General features: G+C 36.5%; 1 long non-coding RNA gene and 1 other non-coding gene across 2 annotated transcripts; both read right to left on the reverse strand.

Moving 5' to 3' along the window:
- Window positions 1–106: 106 nt before the first annotated feature.
- LOC110773806 (uncharacterized) lies at window positions 107–3,758 on the reverse strand. The gene is made up of 3 exons (XR_015833670.1): window positions 1,603–3,758; window positions 627–1,509; window positions 107–509 (listed from the first exon to the last, which is right to left on the reverse strand). It is a non-coding gene; the product is annotated as an uncharacterized LOC110773806 (transcript).
- A 12,824-nt stretch (window positions 3,759–16,582) lies between these two features.
- On the reverse strand, window positions 16,583–17,364 carry LOC148296306 (uncharacterized). The gene is made up of 3 exons (XR_015833469.1): window positions 17,168–17,364; window positions 17,037–17,095; window positions 16,583–16,841 (listed from the first exon to the last, which is right to left on the reverse strand). It is a non-coding gene; the product is annotated as an uncharacterized LOC148296306 (long non-coding RNA).
- Between the last annotated feature and the right edge of the window lie 3,290 nt (window positions 17,365–20,654).

Raw genomic sequence — 20,654 nt, forward strand, 5'->3', positions numbered from 1 at the left:
GATAGTAAAACCGGCCGTTTCGATATAGAAGCAACGTAGTTGTAGCATGCATGAGCTGCTTTAAATATGTTTGCTCCGTCATTGTTGCTAACCTGGGCATTGGAGATGAACATAGGAATCAGTTGACACTTCACATCAATACTAAACGACCTTAGTAATGTCTTGGGAGGTAAGTGCCTCCCGCAGTGGCGAGCAAGGTATGATCAAATAACATCTGATTGTAGCAACTCAAACACGATAACGTATTAAAACTGTCATTACAAATATTGCTAACGAACGTACATAAGTAGTACATCCACTGAGCTTAGGAGAAACAACATTACTGTGTCCACAGTTTAATCCCCATTCGAATCATCACTGCAAGAAGCTGCTTCCTTCCTCTCCAGAAATCCAGACTGGAGCCAAGAAATGGTCAGTTGTTCTGCTGGTCGCGTAGTTTCTCGTCCGACTGGCTGCATAGATGCCTCCTAATTCAGTGACTTATTATGTATATATTGCAGTCTTTTCACCTGCATAACAATATGAGAATTAATTCCCTTTCTTATTAGAAACCAACAATATGAAGTCATGAATAGCTATAAGAATCAAATATCAGAAGGTCTTGGAGTTTGTGATTATATATTAACCTCAGTAACTGCCATCAGCTACAAGCTTGCACAGGCCTTGCCTGACTGAAGGCTGCTGAAGTATGCCTGCGACTTGTTTCACATTTGGGCACTGGCATGACCGCTTCGAAAGCTTCAACAAGCAATGCCACTTTCTTCTTCCTCGCTGGAGCAAGTTTTGTTACAGCCTGTTGGAGTGCAAAGTCAAGCATCCACTCCTCTGCATTTTTCTTTTCGTCCATCATCTGATGCCTGAGGTCAACCTTTTCTGCTTCAGGATCAGGAACCACAGGCAGATAATTTGGTTCTCTTGGATTGTACTTCCTTTGTTCCTCCTCCACGCTAAGTCTCTTGAATTTGCTTCCTCTTCGGTAGTTGCAGGTGTCGGGAAGTTCTTGGTTGGAATTGCTTTCTCCATGGGAAAATTTTCTCTTCAGCCCAGGGCTAATACCATTATTGGCCATGAAAGTTTCTGTTGCATCTGGCTCTGAATTGTTTTCCACTTCTATATTGTGAGGTTCTCCTGTGCTGTTTTCTGAGGGACCTGATCTGTTGTTCAGCCTTAAATCACCCTGATCCTCAGATTCAATGGAAGTTGAAATTTTTGGCTTCTTGTACTTCCCTCCAGACTGGTTGCCAACTTCAGCACTATCATTAAGCTGGAAGGGTTCAGTCTTCTTGCAGTTTTCATGATCTTCAATCTTGAAAGTATCTTCATCAGAAAGCTGGATTTGTTCTGATGATTTGGAGTCATCAGCTTGCTCTGTCTCTTCCATTTGATTCCCAGCAACCATTGCAGTGAGTTCCTGTGACAAGACAGCGTCACTGGTTGCAACGTTTTGATCTGTTTCCGAATTCTCTTTATCCAGGCTCCCGGTGCATCCTTCAATTGTTTCAGCCTTATCTGTTTCCCTCATATTCTTAGAGGCATTAAAAACTTGGTCTCCTGTCAATGTACTTATTTCATCATCTTGAAATGTATTTTTGGGTTGGCTACCTGAAGTTTCATCTGTCTCCACACTGGTGCAGTTGCTTTCAACATCTCCAAGGAAAGAATTGATGTCATGATCCTCTGCTTTAACTCCACTCTGCTCTTGAATTTCCACACCAGTTTCTGTTAGCTGCTCAATCGACTCCTCTGCTGAAGATGAAGATAACTCTCTGCAATCTGTCTCTGATAGGTCACTGTCTTCTTCGAATGCATCATCGCTGTAAGAAAGTTGGTCATAACTCAATCTGTCATACCCTTGTTCAGATTCTTGAATCTCAAAATTCTGTTTAGTGTCATCCCGTTCACTGCCGCCACCATCGTTGAGTTGTCTCTCAAAAGACTGGTTTTTCTCTTCCAAAAGTCCTTGCAGTACTTCATAATAATCCTCTATCACATCAATGCAGTTACCAGAAATTGCATCAGACTTGATCAGAGGTTCTTCATGCATATCAGCATCTCGAATTATTGATGAAAACCCAGCATTTGGACCAGACTCATAATCATCAAGCACTCCAGTGGACAATCGCCCTTCCTCCCACTCCATGTCAGTAGTTGTGGAACTGGCATAATGCACTTCGATGCTTGAAAGTTCTTCAAAGTCGCTCTCATTCGAACTGCTTCCCATGGCAGTTTCTTCTTGATCCAACAGAGCTTTGTAGTATTCATCTATATCTTCTTTTTGGTCTTCTTCAGCAAAGCCTTCAAAGCTTTCTGCCTCAGAGTCACTCTCAGACTGCGGTGATCTATCCGACAGATTCTCCTCAACTAGGGTGGTCGCATTATTTTCTTCTGCTGCTTCACCACTTGCATCATTTGGTTCACCATTGGAATCATCTTGTTCTCCTACAAGATCAGCTCCAGCTTCCCTTCCAATTTCCTCAGCATCGTCTTCCTTGCGTGTAGCATAGATTTCAACAAAGAAATCTTCATGTTTCATAGGATCAGCATTTTTGTCATTGTCATCAAACAACATCCTCTGCAAATCAATTTCTTTTACTCCATCATTAGATTGCTTCGCTCCACGTGGACTTAGAGCTTGCAGCTTCATCATCTTCTGGGTCTTCAACGAACGTCTTTTTGCAGACAAGAAACACTTCAATGGAGGCACAGGTGAATGATGATGACCATTGAGAGAACAGTAAGTGTATGGGCAAACCTTCATGACTGAAGTCCCCTCAGCTTCAGTTCCCCCAGGATTAATCACCAGATAATCAGGAAACTTTGTATCCTTAAGTGTTGAAGAACAAGTTGCTCTCTGAACATTCATATCTGCACAAAGAGCAACCCTGGAAGATTTTTTGGCTGAACCTCTTGCTGGCTTAAAACTGGGGGACTTTATTAAAGTTCTCACCAGCTTCAAACTAGACGTCCTTGTTGAAGTTCTTTCTGGTTTATGATTAGAAGCAGAGCTAAGCTTTGAACTGCTCGAATTTCTTCGGTGCTCGTTCTTACTATCCGAAAATATAGTCGGAGAATTTCGAACACTAACCTGGGATTGGTCCTTCCTTGCATCAGAACAGCTGGTGGGCTTCATATAGTTTGGTGAGCCATAAGTTGTTTTGTTCATGGGCTGCTTCTGAGGAAAAGCTGCAGTGTTTGGAACATTGAGAGATGGTGGTGGTGGCTTTCCTGGCTGGGATATGTTCTTTCTCAAAGGTGATGATCTCAAGCTCTCAATATCTGAAAGCTTGATTGATCTAGATTTCTTCATTTTTTTCTTCAAATCAGCTCCCCTGTGTTTGCCATCCTGGAACTGAGAAGATGTTTTCAGGTTCGCCAACCGCTTCTCGAATTTAACATGATCAGCTTGGATTCCAAGCTTGCTTGGTACCTTCCTTTGGACCATATTCAAAGGAAAACCACAAGCAAAGACAATAGGGAGGTGACAATCCAAGTGGAGAATTCAAAGCTCACAAAGATAAGCAATTTCCTCTTTGTCCCAAGTCTTGTTTTTGATGGAAAATTTCATTGGAAAGGGAAGGAAAGGAATTCTTGGAACCCAAAGAACCAGAGATTCCTTGGTGGTTCCTAGCTTTGGTTTTCTTTGGTCTCAAGTGGGTGACCTTTTTGTTGTTTATTTTTCAGCTTAGCAGATGACGAAATTTGAACAAGGCTGAGAGACAAGAGTCTGATGCGGACATGCACTAAACTGGCGAGTTTTGGGCCCTATTATTCAGGCTTTTTATTTATTTTTCTTCATATTTTTTGAGCTCTTTTTTGAATTGAATTATGAAGCTTGTGACATGAGAAGTCTACATATGGCACTGGCAGATTGATTATTTCCTGATGGGTTTGTATTATTAGTAGTTGTGGTCTTATATGACGAAAATACCCTCCATTATTTTAATTTCTTTATATGATAAGCAGCAACAACTTCATTGCATACTAGACATGCCCATCGTGTATGTTCAATCAAATTTTGCATAGGACTGGTATGTCTATCATTCGAAAGAGGATTGGTTGAATTCATTGGTTGGTTCCAATACTTATGGGCTCCACCCTTAGTAGTTTATTTTATTTATTTATTTTTATTGGATAGTGGAGGAGGGTATCCTCATGGTAATTCATACCAGTGAACAAAATCCAATCCAAATTGATTAAACTGACTTAACCATTTCAACTTTAGGTGAATTTTGGATTGGATTGGATTGGATGCGACTTTCAGAAATCAACTTAGTAAGATTTGATTAGTTTTAGGGTGTTGAAAAAAGAAAAACCGAACCAATCTATTTACATTTTAGACTGGATTTGCATCATAGATTGGATTGGATTTGCATACTTAATCGGATCCCAGTTGGATTTGAATATGGCAAATTCAATTGCAGTTCATGGGGTTTGTAGCAATGTGGTAGAATTGCCACCTAACAAATTAAACAATCTAACAGAAGGGATGGCAATTTTAATCGCATTTTTACTATAATATTATGCGGCATGTCGACCTAATATTATTAATTAATTCAAATTATAACACGTGTTGCGATAAGTTAGCATTATATTGGAGCCCTTTTGAGCACATGTAGATGTGAAAAAGAAAAATGGCATGTTCCTTTTTCAGGTGCATTGGAGATTCCCTAAAGATTGTCATATTTATCACTAAAATTTTGGGGAGTTTTTCTTCTGTTTTGTGACACAAGAAACATGTTTGTAGCCATTGATGCTTTAAGAAAGACAAACCATTTGAAAAAAGAGTGAGAATTGAGGAAAAAAGGATAGCATCGTAATTTCACATGGAGGAAATTTTTCTGGGTTATACACTGTTGACCGGAACCGCAGAAAAAAGTGGTTGGGCGGTTACTTTGCCAAAAAGATAAGGCAGTGGTCGGCGTGAATGGGCTGCTTGTGGGGCCTACTAGGAGCCTAATGCTCATTTACACAGACACAGAAGCAGACGCTCCTCTGTCTGACTTCCCATTGAGAAAAGCGTTGTCACATAAAGAATATGAGATGGGTCCTCACTAATTGGGCACTTAACTAATAATTTTTGTTCATGTTTTCAGAGGGCCAATGAATGTGTCTCCTTTTTAAAAGGTCATTAATGAACAAGGCAATTTTACCATTTTACCCTTTTATTTTTCATTTCTTTGCATGGCAATTCCGATATGTTGTTGGTGAAACAAATATGGTTGATGATGCTTCGGCTGTGATTGAACACAAGAAGGATAATATGTGTATTTGGTGTTGTAATTTCCTACAATAGTTGCTCATATATTTTCATATGATAATAAGAATATAGCAAACCTATGAGGATTCTCTTTGTAAGTTTTTTGTGGGTTAGGTCTTATTTGTTAAAGTTGGGCAATCCTAACTTAATGCGAGTAAACGAAAAACCCCAATGGAGCTAAATCCGAATGACCTCGAACTTGAATTCCAGTCAAAGAGAAAAATTATTATTTGCTTCTTTATCAAGGGGAAGGCTAAGCTATTTCTCTATGAAGGAAGTTGAGGTTTTAATTCAAAATCAATTGGCAATGGAAGGGGTAACCCAACTCCTTATAAGCCTATGCTAGGTCCCTTAACTTTCCAACGTGGTATATTTTCACTTGCACATTCTCGCAATCTTTCCTATCGTGCATTTTGTGGGAGCAAACAAATCGACGTCCAATTCGGAGGCGCCAAGTGGAAAAGGATCAAACCCTAAAAATATATTATTTAAGTCAATATTCTAATTTAATAATATATTCAATATGAGGCTTACCTATTTAAGCCCAAACAAAGCTCACAAACTCAACATAACCAAAACCGTAGAACAACCCATGAACCTAAATGAACCTTACCACCACCACCTGAAGAAGCGCCATTGCGACCACACCCACCACCGCATCCGGAACAAATCTGAGGAAAATATAATTTCCAGCGATCTACCTACGCATAAGAGCGAACAAATAAACGAAAACAACAACCTTGCCAAAGAACAATTGGGTGATTTGCAGCAACCTACGTCAAAGACGATGTATAATCAAATTTAGAGAACATGAGCGGCGTTAGGGAGAGGGTTTGGGGAGAAGAATTTGATTGAGAACATAGACTAAAAGGGATGATGGAGAACTTCAATCTAAGCATGGCTTAGAATAAATCACCACAAAGGGCTTTTTATTCAAAATGCCCGAGTGGACTTATCCACTAACCTAAAAGGAAAAGATGAGAAGAGATGAGGGGGAGGAGGGGCAATGACGCTTCTTCCTCCTCCCCCCTCTATGGAGTTTTCCTTTAAGACTCACAGAGGGAAAGAGTGGCTAGAGTTTCTAGGGTCAGGGAATCCATTTACACTTGAATTTAGGAATTTAAATTTTTAATGTTTTAAAAGTGTAAAATAAAAATGCAATTATCCTTAAATTCAAGGTCATATGTTTGAATCTAGCATTGTCGCTTATATCATGTTAATCCCATGCATGAAAATTGCAGCCTAGCTAATATTGGCACAATGGGAAAAATATAAAAATCAAACTTTTAAGTTCCATTGACCACCCAAAAAACAATTTAAGTTCGTGCCAGACAAATACACACCTAAAAAATTGATCCTAAGTGGGAAAGTCGCCACAAAAAGGTACGAACTCAATATAACATGTATTTTCATTCTCTGGCCTCAAATTTATAACTTGACATCAAGAAAAGTTTAAAATCTACGTGTTGAAATTTCAAGTTCTATCTTGTCTAAATTTTAGGTTTTAAACTTGAGATTTAGAATCCAATTTTTGAACACGAAAATGCGACTTTACACCATAAATAATCCATTATAGCCATGATTGAGAGAAAAGGTTAAAGATAGTTTAATTGTCAATCAACGTGTCCAATTCGCACGGATGTCATGTAGATAGAATCTCACTAAATATACATATGAGCAATGCAAGGTATACCACATTTACATACCACTTTATGTAGGTTGAACCCACTCCACAAGGTACCACACTGTTTGAATAACATTATAAACAGTATACACTCAATGTTTTTTTTGTAAAACTAGGATATATACTCACTACTGATGCTCATAACCTCACATTTATTTATTATTTGTTTTGCAAATGAGCTATTAGATTTCTAAAGGGTTGAACAAGCGATGGGTGAGCTAATGTTGAACAATTTTTTTTAATACAAGCCATCATTATTAGAAAAAGGCACGATAGATACCCCTTTATTAGAGACAGAAGTAAAAACAGTCTCTATAAAATGCTATTGTGGCATGGATAACTTAAAACCACTCCTAAAATCCCTCCACCATAATCTTCACTAAAGGTACAAATAACTTAGGGCCAATTTGGGATTGCTGTCATTTTTTATAGGGAGCTTTAGTTTTAAACCATAATATAGTTTACTAATTTAGTAGAAAGAAATACAATTTAGTCTAATTAGCAAAAGGCCAAACACCAAAATGTAACAAAAATACCATTACAAAATATGAAAATTACAACATATGCCATTTTCAGTATTTAGTTTTAAACCAAAGCTGAAAAACAACATCAAATCAAAACGACATCAACCGAAACCGAAATTGAATCACAACCCATTCGCGCGACATTTCAACTTCACCTCCAGAAACCTCCAGACCACCAATGATCATCGAAGACCACCAACCCATTCGCGCGACCATCATCGAAGACCACCAACGATCGAAGCCGATTCTTCATCTTAGTTTCTGCGGTTTCCTACATCGCAGTTTCGTTTTCTGCATCGCAATTTCTGTTTCTGCATCGCAGTTTCGTTTTCGTTTTCGTGGAAAATAACTCCGAAATTAACCAATTAAACCTCAAAATTTCTGAAATCTTACCCAACTAACAGCTAGATCATGGAAAATAGCTAGAAAACCATACCTCAATCGAAGGATTTTAGGGCTGGAGGAGAGAGATCGAGGGATTGGAAAACCGAGTAAAAATCCAATCAAAACCGGGGTTTTCCGGCAAAATAGCAGCAGCAGAGGTAGGAGGAAGGTCGGAGCTGGCTTGGGGTGCGATGCCGGTCAAAACTTGACCGGTCCAGTGGCTGGGTGGCCGACGTGACAGTGGCTGGGGGGTTTTGTCGGTGTCAGTCGAAACAGAGGGGAGGAGAAAGGGAGAAGACGCGGGGAGAGAGAGAGAGAGAGAGAGAGAGAGAGAGAGAGAGAGAGATCTGAGAAACTAACGAATTTGGGTTAGGTTTTTAAATGAAAAGGGTATAATTGTCTTTTTAATGACTAATGTAAGGTGGGTCAACAAATCTGGTCTTCCTCTTTGGCCTAATCCAAAATAACAATTCTTTTCTAGGTATTAAAACCCAAACCAAAATATCAAATGTCTTAAATACTAATAAGTAAAGTTATCTATGTCTAATACCTAATTTTCCTTTTTTAAGGCTGCTTCTACTGTGCTTTGAAAATAATGAGTTGTAAAGTAAAGCAGTTCCTTGTTTGGCAAACAATATTTTTAAAGTGTTGTTAGTATAAAAAGCAGTGTCAAAACTGTTTGTTAAACTTTAATATAAAACTATTGTAACTGTGGATAATGACTAAAATGGATATGATGTTGTTGATAAATTTTAGGTTAATCATTTTATTAGTCCCTGAACTTAGACCTGATTTGCATTTGAGTCCCTCAATTTCCAAAATCGTTCCCTTGGTCCTTCAACTTCAGTTTCATTAGGACAAATGGTCCTGCCGTCAATTTTGTTAATGTTTCTGTTAAATGCAGGGGCAAAATGATATTTTTGTATTAAATTGATTAAAATATGAATTAAAAAATTAAAAAACTAAAAAATTAAAATTAAACTCTCTCTCTCTCTCTCTCCCCCTCTATCCCGATTTCTACTCCCCCCAAACTTGATTTTTCTGTTTCTTTTTTGTTGGTTTTTTTTTAATTTGATTTTATTGTTATTTTAAAGATATGATTTTTTATTCATTTTTTTGGTTTTAATATAAAAATACCTTTTTGCCCCTGCATTCAACAGAAAAAGTTAACAAAATTGACGGCAAGACCATTTGTCCTAACGAAAGTGAAGTTAAAGGACCACGGGAACGATTTTGGAAATTGAGGGACTCAAATGCAAATCTGGTCTAAGTTCAGGGACTAATAAAACGATTAACCCTAAATTTTAATATAAAACTATTGTAACTGTTGATAATGACTAAAACAGACATGACGTTTAAAGTGTTATGTGCTAACTATGTGGTGGTGGTGGTGATAGTGGTGGTGTTTTGGTGGCAGTAATGGTAGTGGAAGTGGTGGGAGTGGTATAGGTAGAGGTGGAGTTGGTGGTTGTGGTGGTTGTGGTGGAGGTGGTGGCAATATAGGTGGAGGAGGAGTTGGTGGTTGTGGCGATGGAGGTGGAGGTGGAGGTGGTGGTGGTGATTGTGATAGAGGTGGAGGTAGTGGTGGTGATGGTGATGGAGGTGGAGGTGGAGGTGGCGGTAGTGGTGGTGGGTGGGGGGTGGTGGTGGTGGAGGTGGCGGTGGTAGTGGTGGTGGTAGTAGACGATGTCATTTTTAAAAATTAATGATGGTATTATGGGAATTGAAAAAATTCATTAAAGGCTATTATGTGCTTCTTATGAAAGCAGCTTTTAAAAGCAACCTAGTTGCTATCAGGAGGCCATTGCTTTTAAAATAATCAGTATATTTTATTTTTACCAAACACGTTAACCTACTTAACTTTAAAGTAAAGTCAATTTTTGACCCAAAAAAAAAAAAGCAATCTTAAACGGGCCCTTAAAACCTTTCCTAAAAGCCCTCTATCATGTCATTGTACCAAGTACCGACTAAAAACTTATAGCCCTCTATCATGTCATTGTAACAAGTACCAACTAAAAACTTATACATCGTCTCACTAGTAAAAAAAACCCCTTGCGCGACCAAATTTTGCGCGACGAAACACAATTTGTCGCTCAAAGTCTTACGCAACTAAATTTTGCGCAACGAAACACAAATCGTCACACAAAGTCACTTTGCGCGACGACAAAACATCGTCACTCAAAGTAACTTTGCGCGACGAAAAAATAAAATTCAGTGCACAAAGTCTTGCGCGACGAAGTGTGGTTTGTCTCGTAAAGTCTTTACAAAAATAAACAAAATAAAAAATTATTTTTAAAAATCTTTGAATGACTTTGCGCAACGAAACAATAAAATTCGGTGCACAAAGTCTCGCGCGACGAAGTGTGGTTTGTCTCGTAAAGTCTTTACAAAAATAAACAAAATAAAAAATTATTTGTAAAAATCTTTGCATGACTTTGTGCGACGAAGTGTGTTTCGTCTCGCAAAAGTCTTTACAAAAATAAATAAAATAATTTTTTTTATAAAAATCTTTGCATGACTTTGCGCGACGAATTTCTAAACTTAGTCTCGCAAAGTCTTTACAAAAATAAAAATAAAATAAAATAAATATTATTTTGTTAGAAAAATATAATATTTTTAATGTATTATATTTTAAATTGATGATCAAATTGGTTCATTGTATTCATATAGGGTCAAGGAGTGTAGCTGTAAAAAATCATCAAAATCAAAATTGAAATAACCGTTAAATCGTGATTTTTCCATTTATAACCGTCGAAAAGTTTTGTCCTATTACTTGATCTCTGAATGTTTATTTTTTCCAATTTTTGGCGTATATGATCTCGAAGTATAAAAAAACAATTTTGACGATTGGATTGTTGAAACTACTTTCATAGAATACATATGCCATCAAAACAATATATTCACTAACAATTAAGAGTTTATTTATACTTCATTAAATATAACATAAGATTTTGTGGTATCCACTAGTGTAAATATTTTAAATTGACGATCGAATGCAGTCATTGTATTCATATAGGGTCAAGGAGTGTAGCTGTAAAAAATCATCAAAATCAGAATTGAAATAACCGTTAAATTGTGATTTTTCGTTTATAACCGTCGAAAAGTTTTGTCCTTTTACTTAATATCTGAATGTTTATTTTTTCCAATTTTTGGCGTATATGATCTCGAAGTGTAAACAAATAAGTTTGACAGTTGGATCGTTGAAACTAGTTTCATAGAATGCGTATGCCATCAAAACAATATATTCACTAACAATTAAGAGTTTATTTATACTTTTATTAAATATAACATAAGATTTTGTGGTATCCACTAGTGTAAATATTTTAGATTGACGATCGAATGCAGTCATTGTATTCATATAGGGTCAAGGAGTGTAGCTGTAAAAAATCATCAAAATCAGAGTTGAAATAACCGTTAAATCTTGATTTTTCATTTATAACCGTCAAAATGTTTTGTCCCGTTACTTGATCTCTGAAAAAAAAAATTTCCCGATTTTTGGCATAAATGATCTCGATGTGTAAACAAACAAGTTTGATGGTTGGATCGTTGAAACTAGTTTCATAGAATGTGTATGCCATCAAAACAATATATTCACTAACAATTAAGAGTTTATTTATACTTTCATTAAATATTACATAAGATTTTGTGGTATCCACTAGTGTAAATATTTTAAATTGATGATCGAATGCAGTCATTGTATTCATATAGGGTCAAGGAGTGTAGCTGTAAAAAATCATCAAAATCAGAGTTGAAATAACCGTTAAATCTTGATTTTTCTTTTATAACCGTCGAAATGTTTTGTCTCATTACTTGATCTCATAATGTTTATTTTTTCCGAATTTTGGCGTATATGATCTCGAAGTATAAACAAACAAGTTTGACGGTTGGATCGTTGAGTAGCTTTAAATTTGTTTATTTTGTACGTATAACACTTAAGAAATTGAATAGTATATATATTTATTAGTAGCTTTAAATTTTTTTTAAGACTTTGCGCGACCAATATAATAATTCGTCGCGCAAAGTATACTCTAAAAATTTGGGTGGGAACCAAAAATGCGAATTTTTTTTTAAAATTTTTTTTACGACTTTGCGCGACTAATATATAGTAGTTCGTCGCGCAAAGTATACTCTAAAAATTTGGCGAGTTTTTTAAAAAAAAAATTACGACTTTGCGGGACGAATATATAGTTCGTCCCGCAAAGTATACCCGAAAATATTGGGCGGGTACCAAAAATGCGAATTTTTTTTTAATTTTTTTTTCCAACTTTGTGCGACCAATATATAGTAGTTCGTCGCGCAAAGTATACTCTAAAAATTTGGTTGGTACCAAAAATGGGAATTTAAAAAAAAAAAAATTACGACTTTGCAGGACCAATATATAGTTGTTCGTCGCGCAAAGTATATCCAAAAAATTTGGGCGGGTACCAAAAATGGGCAGCGGGAATATTGTGGTCGCGCAAAACTTTGATCGACCAAAATTTCGTCGCGCAAAACCCTAAAAATTTGGGCGCGCACCAAAAATGGGAATTTTTTTTAAAAAAAAATTTCGAGACTTTGTGCGACCAATATATTGTTTCGTCACTCAAAGTGATACGGTTTTTAAAACCAAAATAACACCTCCACCATTTTCTCAATGTCTTCTACTCTTACCTCTCCTCTCTCTTTCCTTCTCCCCAAATCCTACCCTTTCTCTCACACTCACTCCTCTCACTTAATCTCTCATCTCTCTCTTCACTATCTCTCACTCTCACTCACTCTCTTATCTCTCTTTTCATCATCTCTCACTCTCACTCACTCTTTCATCTCTCTCTCACTATCTTCTCTATTCTCTCACACTCACTTCTCCCTCTCATTCTCACTCACTCAAAATCTTGCCAAAAGGTATATTCTCTCCAAACTTTAATTATTTTTTTTTTCATTAATATGTGTTTTTGGAGTTAGTTTTGAGTTTATGCCAATTTTTTGTTATTTTGTTGTTATTTGACAATATTTGTTTTTTTTTTTGTAGGGAATCGTCGAGACTTTGACGGCTAAAGTTGAGGATTTGGACGCTATCGAAACATATCCTCCGCCACTACCACCACAATAGGCTTATAGATTTTATTATTGTACTTTGTTAATTTATGTGTACATTTTGAATATTATATATATTGGATAATTTGACCACTATTTTTCATATGTAATTTTATTTTGAATATGTCAATTTAAATTAAAGTAATTAAAAAAAATAAAATCATACAATTAAATTAAATTTAAAAGTAAAAATTTGAAAATTTAATATAATGAAATTGATATAAGAGAAATAATAAAACAAAATGTCAAAAACCTTGGGCGACAAAATATTTCGTCGCGCAAACTATTAAACTAGTTTATTTTAATTAAAAATTTTTAAAAACAAAAATTAAAAAAAATTGAATATTTCGTCGCGCAAAGTGTATTTGCGCGACGTTAACTTTCGTTGCGCAAAATAATATTATTCGTCACGCAAAGTAATTAATATTCGTCACGCAAAGTTGATAGTATTCGTCGCGCAAAGTTGTTATCGTTCGTCGCGCAAAGTATCTCTGCGCGACAAAAATATCTCTGCGCGACAAAAAATAATTTTCGTCGCGCAAAACCTTTCTTTACGATCTTTGCGCGACCAAAATTTCGTCGCGCAAACTTTGCACGACGAAATTGTACTTTGCGCAACAAAATTATTTCGTCGCGCAAAGTGTTTTTTGTAGTAGTGTCTACACCCTTCTGTCTTGCTTTCATCCCTCATATTTTTAGGGTTTTCTTTTTTCAGGCAAGGTCTCTCTCTCTCTCTCTCATATCCTCCTTCCTCTCGGATCATTTCTCGTTGCCTCATAGGTTTCAATTTTTTCTATAACCTTTTGCGACGATGTCCATTGGGGGATTTGTCATACATACACTACCAGGGTGTCATGGGAGTTCGAACCTGAGATTACTGGCCTACAAATCAAGACCCTTTTCCACTCGGCTAGACCCCATTAACAATGTTTAACTTTAAAAAAAAATATGAATTATGTGTATTTCAATCTCCAATTGAATTACCCTTTCCGGTAGGTATTAAGTAGACTTCATTTCTTTTTAAATCACACCTTAAATTCGAAATAATTCTAAAGTTATTTATTATGTATTCGAAGCGTGAAATGAAGTTACCAGAAAAGGTAGCAATGTTCAATATGTACATATTTTATGAGGAACTAGTCTCTGGACACCAAAAATAAAACTCACTTATCTATTATTATTTACAACTTACAAAACAATTAGACCATATGAATTGAGGTTGCTAATTGGGGTTACTTCATGTGCAATGTTGTCCTATATCCAAAAATACATGCAGGTATAGTTCTGGCTCTATCCGTTTCCTAGTCAGCTAGGATGACAGTTTCATGGGCCCCCTGTGGCCATATTGTGCCTGAGATATGTGGACTGACAATCAGAGCCTACCAAGTGTAATACATTTGTTGGCATATTTTAGGTGACCAATTTGTCTGCCCTACCTACCCACCACGCACGCAGCCACTATATATTTCTTATCATGTACAGGGGCCGTCAAGCAGCAGTAGCTCGTAGTTAGGGTTTTCTTTTGTTTTGCTTTGTTCTTGAGAAAAATGGTGGAGAACCAAGCCATCCTTCACTTAATAAATCAGAAGAAGAGAGTCAAATATAAACACCACTTTTCCGTTCAGGTCATGAGTCGTGCAAATTTACATCGGATCGGTGATTTACCAGAAAATGTAGGTCTCTATCTCTGTCTCACAATCTCGAAACTCTCACTCTACTTCTCTCTCTCGCTCTACCTCTCTTGATACTAACAGCTTGATTGTGTGGATTCTTTTTTGTGCAGAAGGAGAGGCAGTTTGCAACAGACTGATGAGTGCTACTCTAGCAAGAAGCCTCAAATTAATGGTATTCCTGATCTTAATTATTTGCTTAATTTATTCGGAATTATAAGAATATGTTATATCAATTTATTTCACTGATCTCTGCACATCTATAATCAAATTCAGATGCCGTTTTTGTATTTAATTTGAGGAGACTATTATGTTAATATGACGACTAAAAATTGTGGTTCTAATAATCTAAATTGAATTGTGTGTATTTTAGGACCTCCAAGCAGACTCAAGGCCTCCACAAACTTTGTGTGGAGCTCTGGCATCCAGCATTTGGCGTCCAGCTTAACCTGTTGTTTTTCCACATAGGCAGCGATAGGTAGGACTTGGCTCTGCGATGGTCGGTTCATTTCCCTTCCCAGTACATAATTGGCAACCTTGGAAGGTGGCATCAGAGGCCAAATGCTTAATGTGGCATCAGAGATCGTCAAATGCTTAATATGGCATAGACTGGATTATGTTGTTTCTGGGATTACGCGCCTGTCAAACTGTTCTTCGATCTGCCATCTGTTATACATCATATGGTGTAATTTGTCTCACCTCCCCCGTGTAAATTAGCTGGTAGAGAATTATGGACGTAATTGGTCTGACCTATACCCCCAGTTTAAGGGGGCCTGGGGTGTCGAATCAATGCAGGCTCTACTCTCCTCGTAGAGAAGTATGGACGTTCTTCAAAGCTAGTTGGGGCTTCTTTGTTTGATCTTGTTCTTGAGAATAAAATGGTGAAAATTCAAGTATACTTCTTTTCCTAAATGAAAAGATATATACAAAGTATACTTCTTTTCCTAAATGAAAAGATAGTCAAATACAAAGACCAGTAGTCTTTCTTTCAGATCATGAATCATACTAATTTAATTACATCGAATTGGTGATTTAACACAAAAATGTAAGACTCTTTCAGTGTCGCGGACAAGTGAAGACCCTTGGATGGATTGTGTATACAAGATTTCTTCAAATGTACCTGCAGCACTGCTTAGGCTCACAATCCGTCGTTATAACATCTTTGCATAATAAAATGTACTGATATATAGGCATCACGTACATGTATGTTATATATATAGGGTTTAGGGTTTATGTATTACGGTATAGGGTTTACATATGTTCTTTATATACAGAATCAAACTTCTACATATAAAGGAATGGAGCTATTAATACTTGTTCAAAAAATCATTAGATTGTTAGTTGACCGTTGTGTATGAATGAATAGAGCACTACTACACGAGAAATTATAGACTATTACAATATATGGTATGGTCACGTGGTACATCTTGTACACATGTTATAATATGGGTGGACGACAAGGTTTATTTTCCCTCTTTTAGGGAATAATATCAATAAATATCCACTTATATTATAACACTTGTACAACATGTACCACGTGACTGTACTACCATAGTATTATATAATCACTCCTACTACACGTCCGCGCTGCAAATTTACTTACAAGCCTTTGGTCCTTAAACAATTGTAGATTATGACAGCATGCTCACATCTTTTTAAAAGAGTTAACATCACAATCAGGTAAGGAAGAAAGCCAGCCAAATTTGTGCTTCTTAATCCACACAAAATCTCAGAACATTTTAAAGCAAAACAAGCTTTACAAACATCCGTTTAACATTAATAAATAAAACATCCGTTAAACACGTACCAAGTTTTAGGTCGAGCAACTGCTTAAAAAATAAATAAATTCCGACAATTTAACATTAATAGAAAATTTACAAACATCTGGTAAATCATTGATTCGACAATTTCAATCTACACATTGTGAACTTTTAGCTGGCAGAATTACTATAATTACACATTGCGCGGTACTAAATGTGCAAGCCACAAGTATTGACAACTCATATCTGCTTCAATTGAACAAATCCAAACTGCAAATTCCAGGACCAACATCTTTATGGAAGACTATTTGGGCGCCTGTATTGCCAATTGCTAATCCCTCACGATCATCCTCTTTACATTTACATCCAAAGGAGAAATATGGGGATTTTGCAGCATCATTCTGGATACTTCCGAAGTATCAGTAGTTCTCACTGATGAGCTCTTTCCAAAAGGCATCCCTTTCTTCATCTGGCACACCCTCTCATTGTCTGTATCAATATATACAAAATTTTCATTATACAGCAAACAATTCTAAATTCACATATTCAAAATTCTTATAACTATTCTGATTCATCATTATTTATTTTTGTGGAAAATAGTGCATATGCTCAAATACAAAAACCAACGCATCTGAATTAGATCATATATATTCATAATTTCGAATAAGTAAAAACTAATTGTACCGTTAATTTCGAGGCCGATGATTACGGCATCCGCAACTGTATTGCAGAACGCCCTGCTCCTGCAACAAGAATTAATCCTTCAGTAACATTCTGCAAGTGTATAGAATATATACATATAGAGAGAGACTTACAGTTTCTGGTAAATCATTGATTCGATGTAAATTGACCTGATCCATGATCTCCATGGAAAAGTAGTCTTTGTATTTGACTCTCTTCTGATGTAAGAAGAGAAGGATGCTTTGATTTTCCTTCATTTTTTTTTTTCTCAAGAAGAAAGCCAAACAGAAGAAACCCTAACTGGCTTGGAAGAGCCGTTTTTCTCTATGAGAGGTACTGCGCTCATTTGACAACCACACCTACCTCATAACAAATTTATAGTGGGCGTTTAGGTCAGACAAGCCCACCCGACCACATTGCCAACAACTAAGTTATACATGGCAGCCTCTTATTTGTCACCTCCGCGTATCTTAGGCACACTGATTGGCCAGCAGGTCATCAAACAATATCCCTAATGTTTATATTTTCAAATATCTTTTCTTAAATGAGGATAACATAAAAATAATTATAATAAATAAACCACATATGTAATACCACATCTCTATATAGAGGTGGGACTTGTATTTGCAAGCCCTACCTCTATTAGAAATATGGTACACTAATGTGGTCTCGAGTTTTATTCGTAATAATGAAAAAGTATTTTGGCTATCTGATTATAAAAACACATATACCTAGTAGCTACGAGCGTAATGAACTGCCAAGTCATAATACTTCACAAAAACTTCATGCATGCATGTGTTAATTAGAATGCCGTTTTTTTAACTATTGGGTTTGATAAACTTTATTAACCATACTCGAATTTCTGCATTTAATATCGGTGTATTTATATGCTTTTAAAAATTACAGTTTGCTACAATAACGTGAGTGATGCAGTTTGCTACAGTTATAGTAATAACTTATCATTTCTCCAAGTTTAACAAAATTTGTTGGTTTTTTCAAGATATAAAAGGCAATAAAAATGGTAAATGGCAACAAAATAACCAACTTGCACATTATAGTATTTGGCAGTATAATAAATTTATTGCCTATAATTCTTTTAAAAGAAATGTACCAAAATATATAATATCATGTATTGGGAGCGGATCTGTTGTCCTCAATTTGGTGTCACCTCTCTAATTATTCGACACGCAAAGGGTTAACTCTGTTAACTTTTTTATTTGGCATTGTTTTTAAACATAAAAATAAATAAAAAAACTCCAAAATGCCAAAGGGTGCGTAAGAGTCCCCAATAACTTCTTTTATTTCCTGAATTCGACAATCATGAGTCTTCTCAAAACCCTCAACGCCATTGCCTTCAATGGCCAAAGTCAATTCCCACGAGCGCAAAGGTTGGGATGCATTTGGCCGTGTCTACATGGACGTGAATATCTTGGTTGCGGCGAGCTTTTTGCTATTAAAGAGGGGACAGTATTGAGTTAACCATCTGTTAAGTTACATTTCATCCAACTCAGTGACCTCCGATCGTTTTGGACTACCCGAATTATTCAAGGGAGGATGTGAACTAGGCGGATTATTTGAAGGAGGGTTGGAACTAGCCGGATTATTTGAAGGAGGGTTGGAACTAGCCGGATTATTTGAAGGAGGGTTGGAACTAGATGGATTATTTGGAGGATTTGAACTACCCAGATTATTTGAAGGAGGGTTGGAACTAGACGGATTATTTGAAGGAGGATTTGAACTACCCGGATTATTTGAAGGAGGATTTAAACACTTTCTCTTAAAGTACCGTTCCATAACTGTACAATTAAAACAAAGTAAGGTTTTGATGAATTTGGGTGATGTTAAGTTGGTCTTTTATAATGAGAATTCTCAATCCCATTTAAATAAGGAATTTCCAAAACCCAATTGAATAAAGAGAACTCCCAATTAAAACCCAATTAAAAAAGGAATTATAGAAGCCCAATTAAAACCTAATTAACTTAGGAATTATAGAACCAATTTGAAAAGCCCACGAAAATGGCCCAGCAACTTCCCTGTTTTTAACTTTCTGTTTTTTTAAAAACCCTGGTCCAAAACGATGTTGTTTTGGCCAGGTTAGTAAAAAAAAAAAAAGAGTAGCGTCTTTTAAAAAGCCTGGACCAAAACGACGTCGTTTTGGCCAGGCTTCGTTAAAAATAAAAACAAAGCGCGCGCTGCGCGCAGCGCACACAGCCAGCAGCGCAGCGCCAGTTCGTTTGGGCATTTCGTCGAACAGGTTGTGCGCGTCTATGGTCTGAAGCAGAGGTGCAACTCCAGCAGTTGTAATGGATTTTTCCGGCAACCGGAGGTGCAGGTGCACCTCCTTGCGCCTGCACAGGTCCGCCACTGCACGTGTCGAATAATTAGAGAGGGAACACCAAATTGGAGACAGCACATCCGCTCCCCTACAAATTTTCACACTTTTTTTCTTTTTGGAAGGATTTCACACAATTTTTATATATATTCAGGGGGTGGAGATTGTATTTTTGTTTTCCTTTTTTTAAAAAAAATTTAATTTTTTTTTTCCTTTTCGAAAAAGCTACTGATCAAAGTCCACTCCCTCAAAAGAAAGAAATACTTCAAGTTTTCTGCAAGCTTAAATTGAAACATGGTTAACCTAGCAATTTTGTTACAGAATGCATTAAGAGGGTTTCCATATGTTTTTGGTCTGAACATGCGACTCCCAATGGGTTAACTTAATCGTTCATTTTGGTTTGGACCAGTTTTTCCATACTAAGAACTCGAACAAGAACCAATCCAAAACGGTCATATCCGGGTTTTGAACATATGTTGAATTTACTTGTCAACGCGTTTTTTCTTTTCCGGTTTGTTTCAACTCAATTCGTTTCATCAGTTTAGTTCAAATGTCCACCTCTAGTGTGCCATGAGGGTTGGTGGTCAGGGAAGGGGAGGTGGCTACGTGGGGCCTATGTGGTTTTGCAATTTTTTAAAATAGTAATTATATAATTTAAAATGACAGAAATTAATGTGCTAGAATTTATAAAGTTTTTTGTTTGGCTAACATATTTAAACTTGGAATTTAACGTTTATCATCTTGGATTTGGAACCTCCAAATTCCATGTTTTTTCGCACGTGGAATTTCTGGATTTCTTTATTTTTTTTTTATCAAAACAGGGAATTGGTTTATGTCAATTTAAAAATTTTGACTTTTGTCAAAATCCCAAGTTTATTTCCCTCATCCAAACGTGTCGTACATGATGCAGTGGTTTTTCAATTTCAAAATTGGAGGTTAGGAGTTTGATTCCTTTGTCTCTCAACATTTCAATATCGACATATTTTTTGAACCGATCGAACCATATTGGCACACAGTTTCAACATGTGGGGTGTGGATCACCGATTCACACCCCACATGAGGTATACCTTTGGATATGTTGAAACTAGCAAATTAATACACATAAGGTACAAACTAATGCAACTAGGAGGGTCCTTGTTTCTTATTTATTCATTTTTATTAAATGCGGCTATACCTTTTAAATATAATGTATTTAAATAGTCTAGCCGGGCGGCTATACTACGATATTTTTTCAAAAAAAATAGCATGGCGCCTAATCGATAGAGGTTCTTCTTTTTTGAAAAAACAAG

Source organism: Prunus avium, chromosome 2 (genome assembly GCF_965620075.1).
Source record: "Prunus avium chromosome 2, drPruAviu1.hap1.1, whole genome shotgun sequence".
In the NCBI taxonomy this organism is placed as follows: domain Eukaryota; kingdom Viridiplantae; phylum Streptophyta; class Magnoliopsida; order Rosales; family Rosaceae; genus Prunus; species Prunus avium.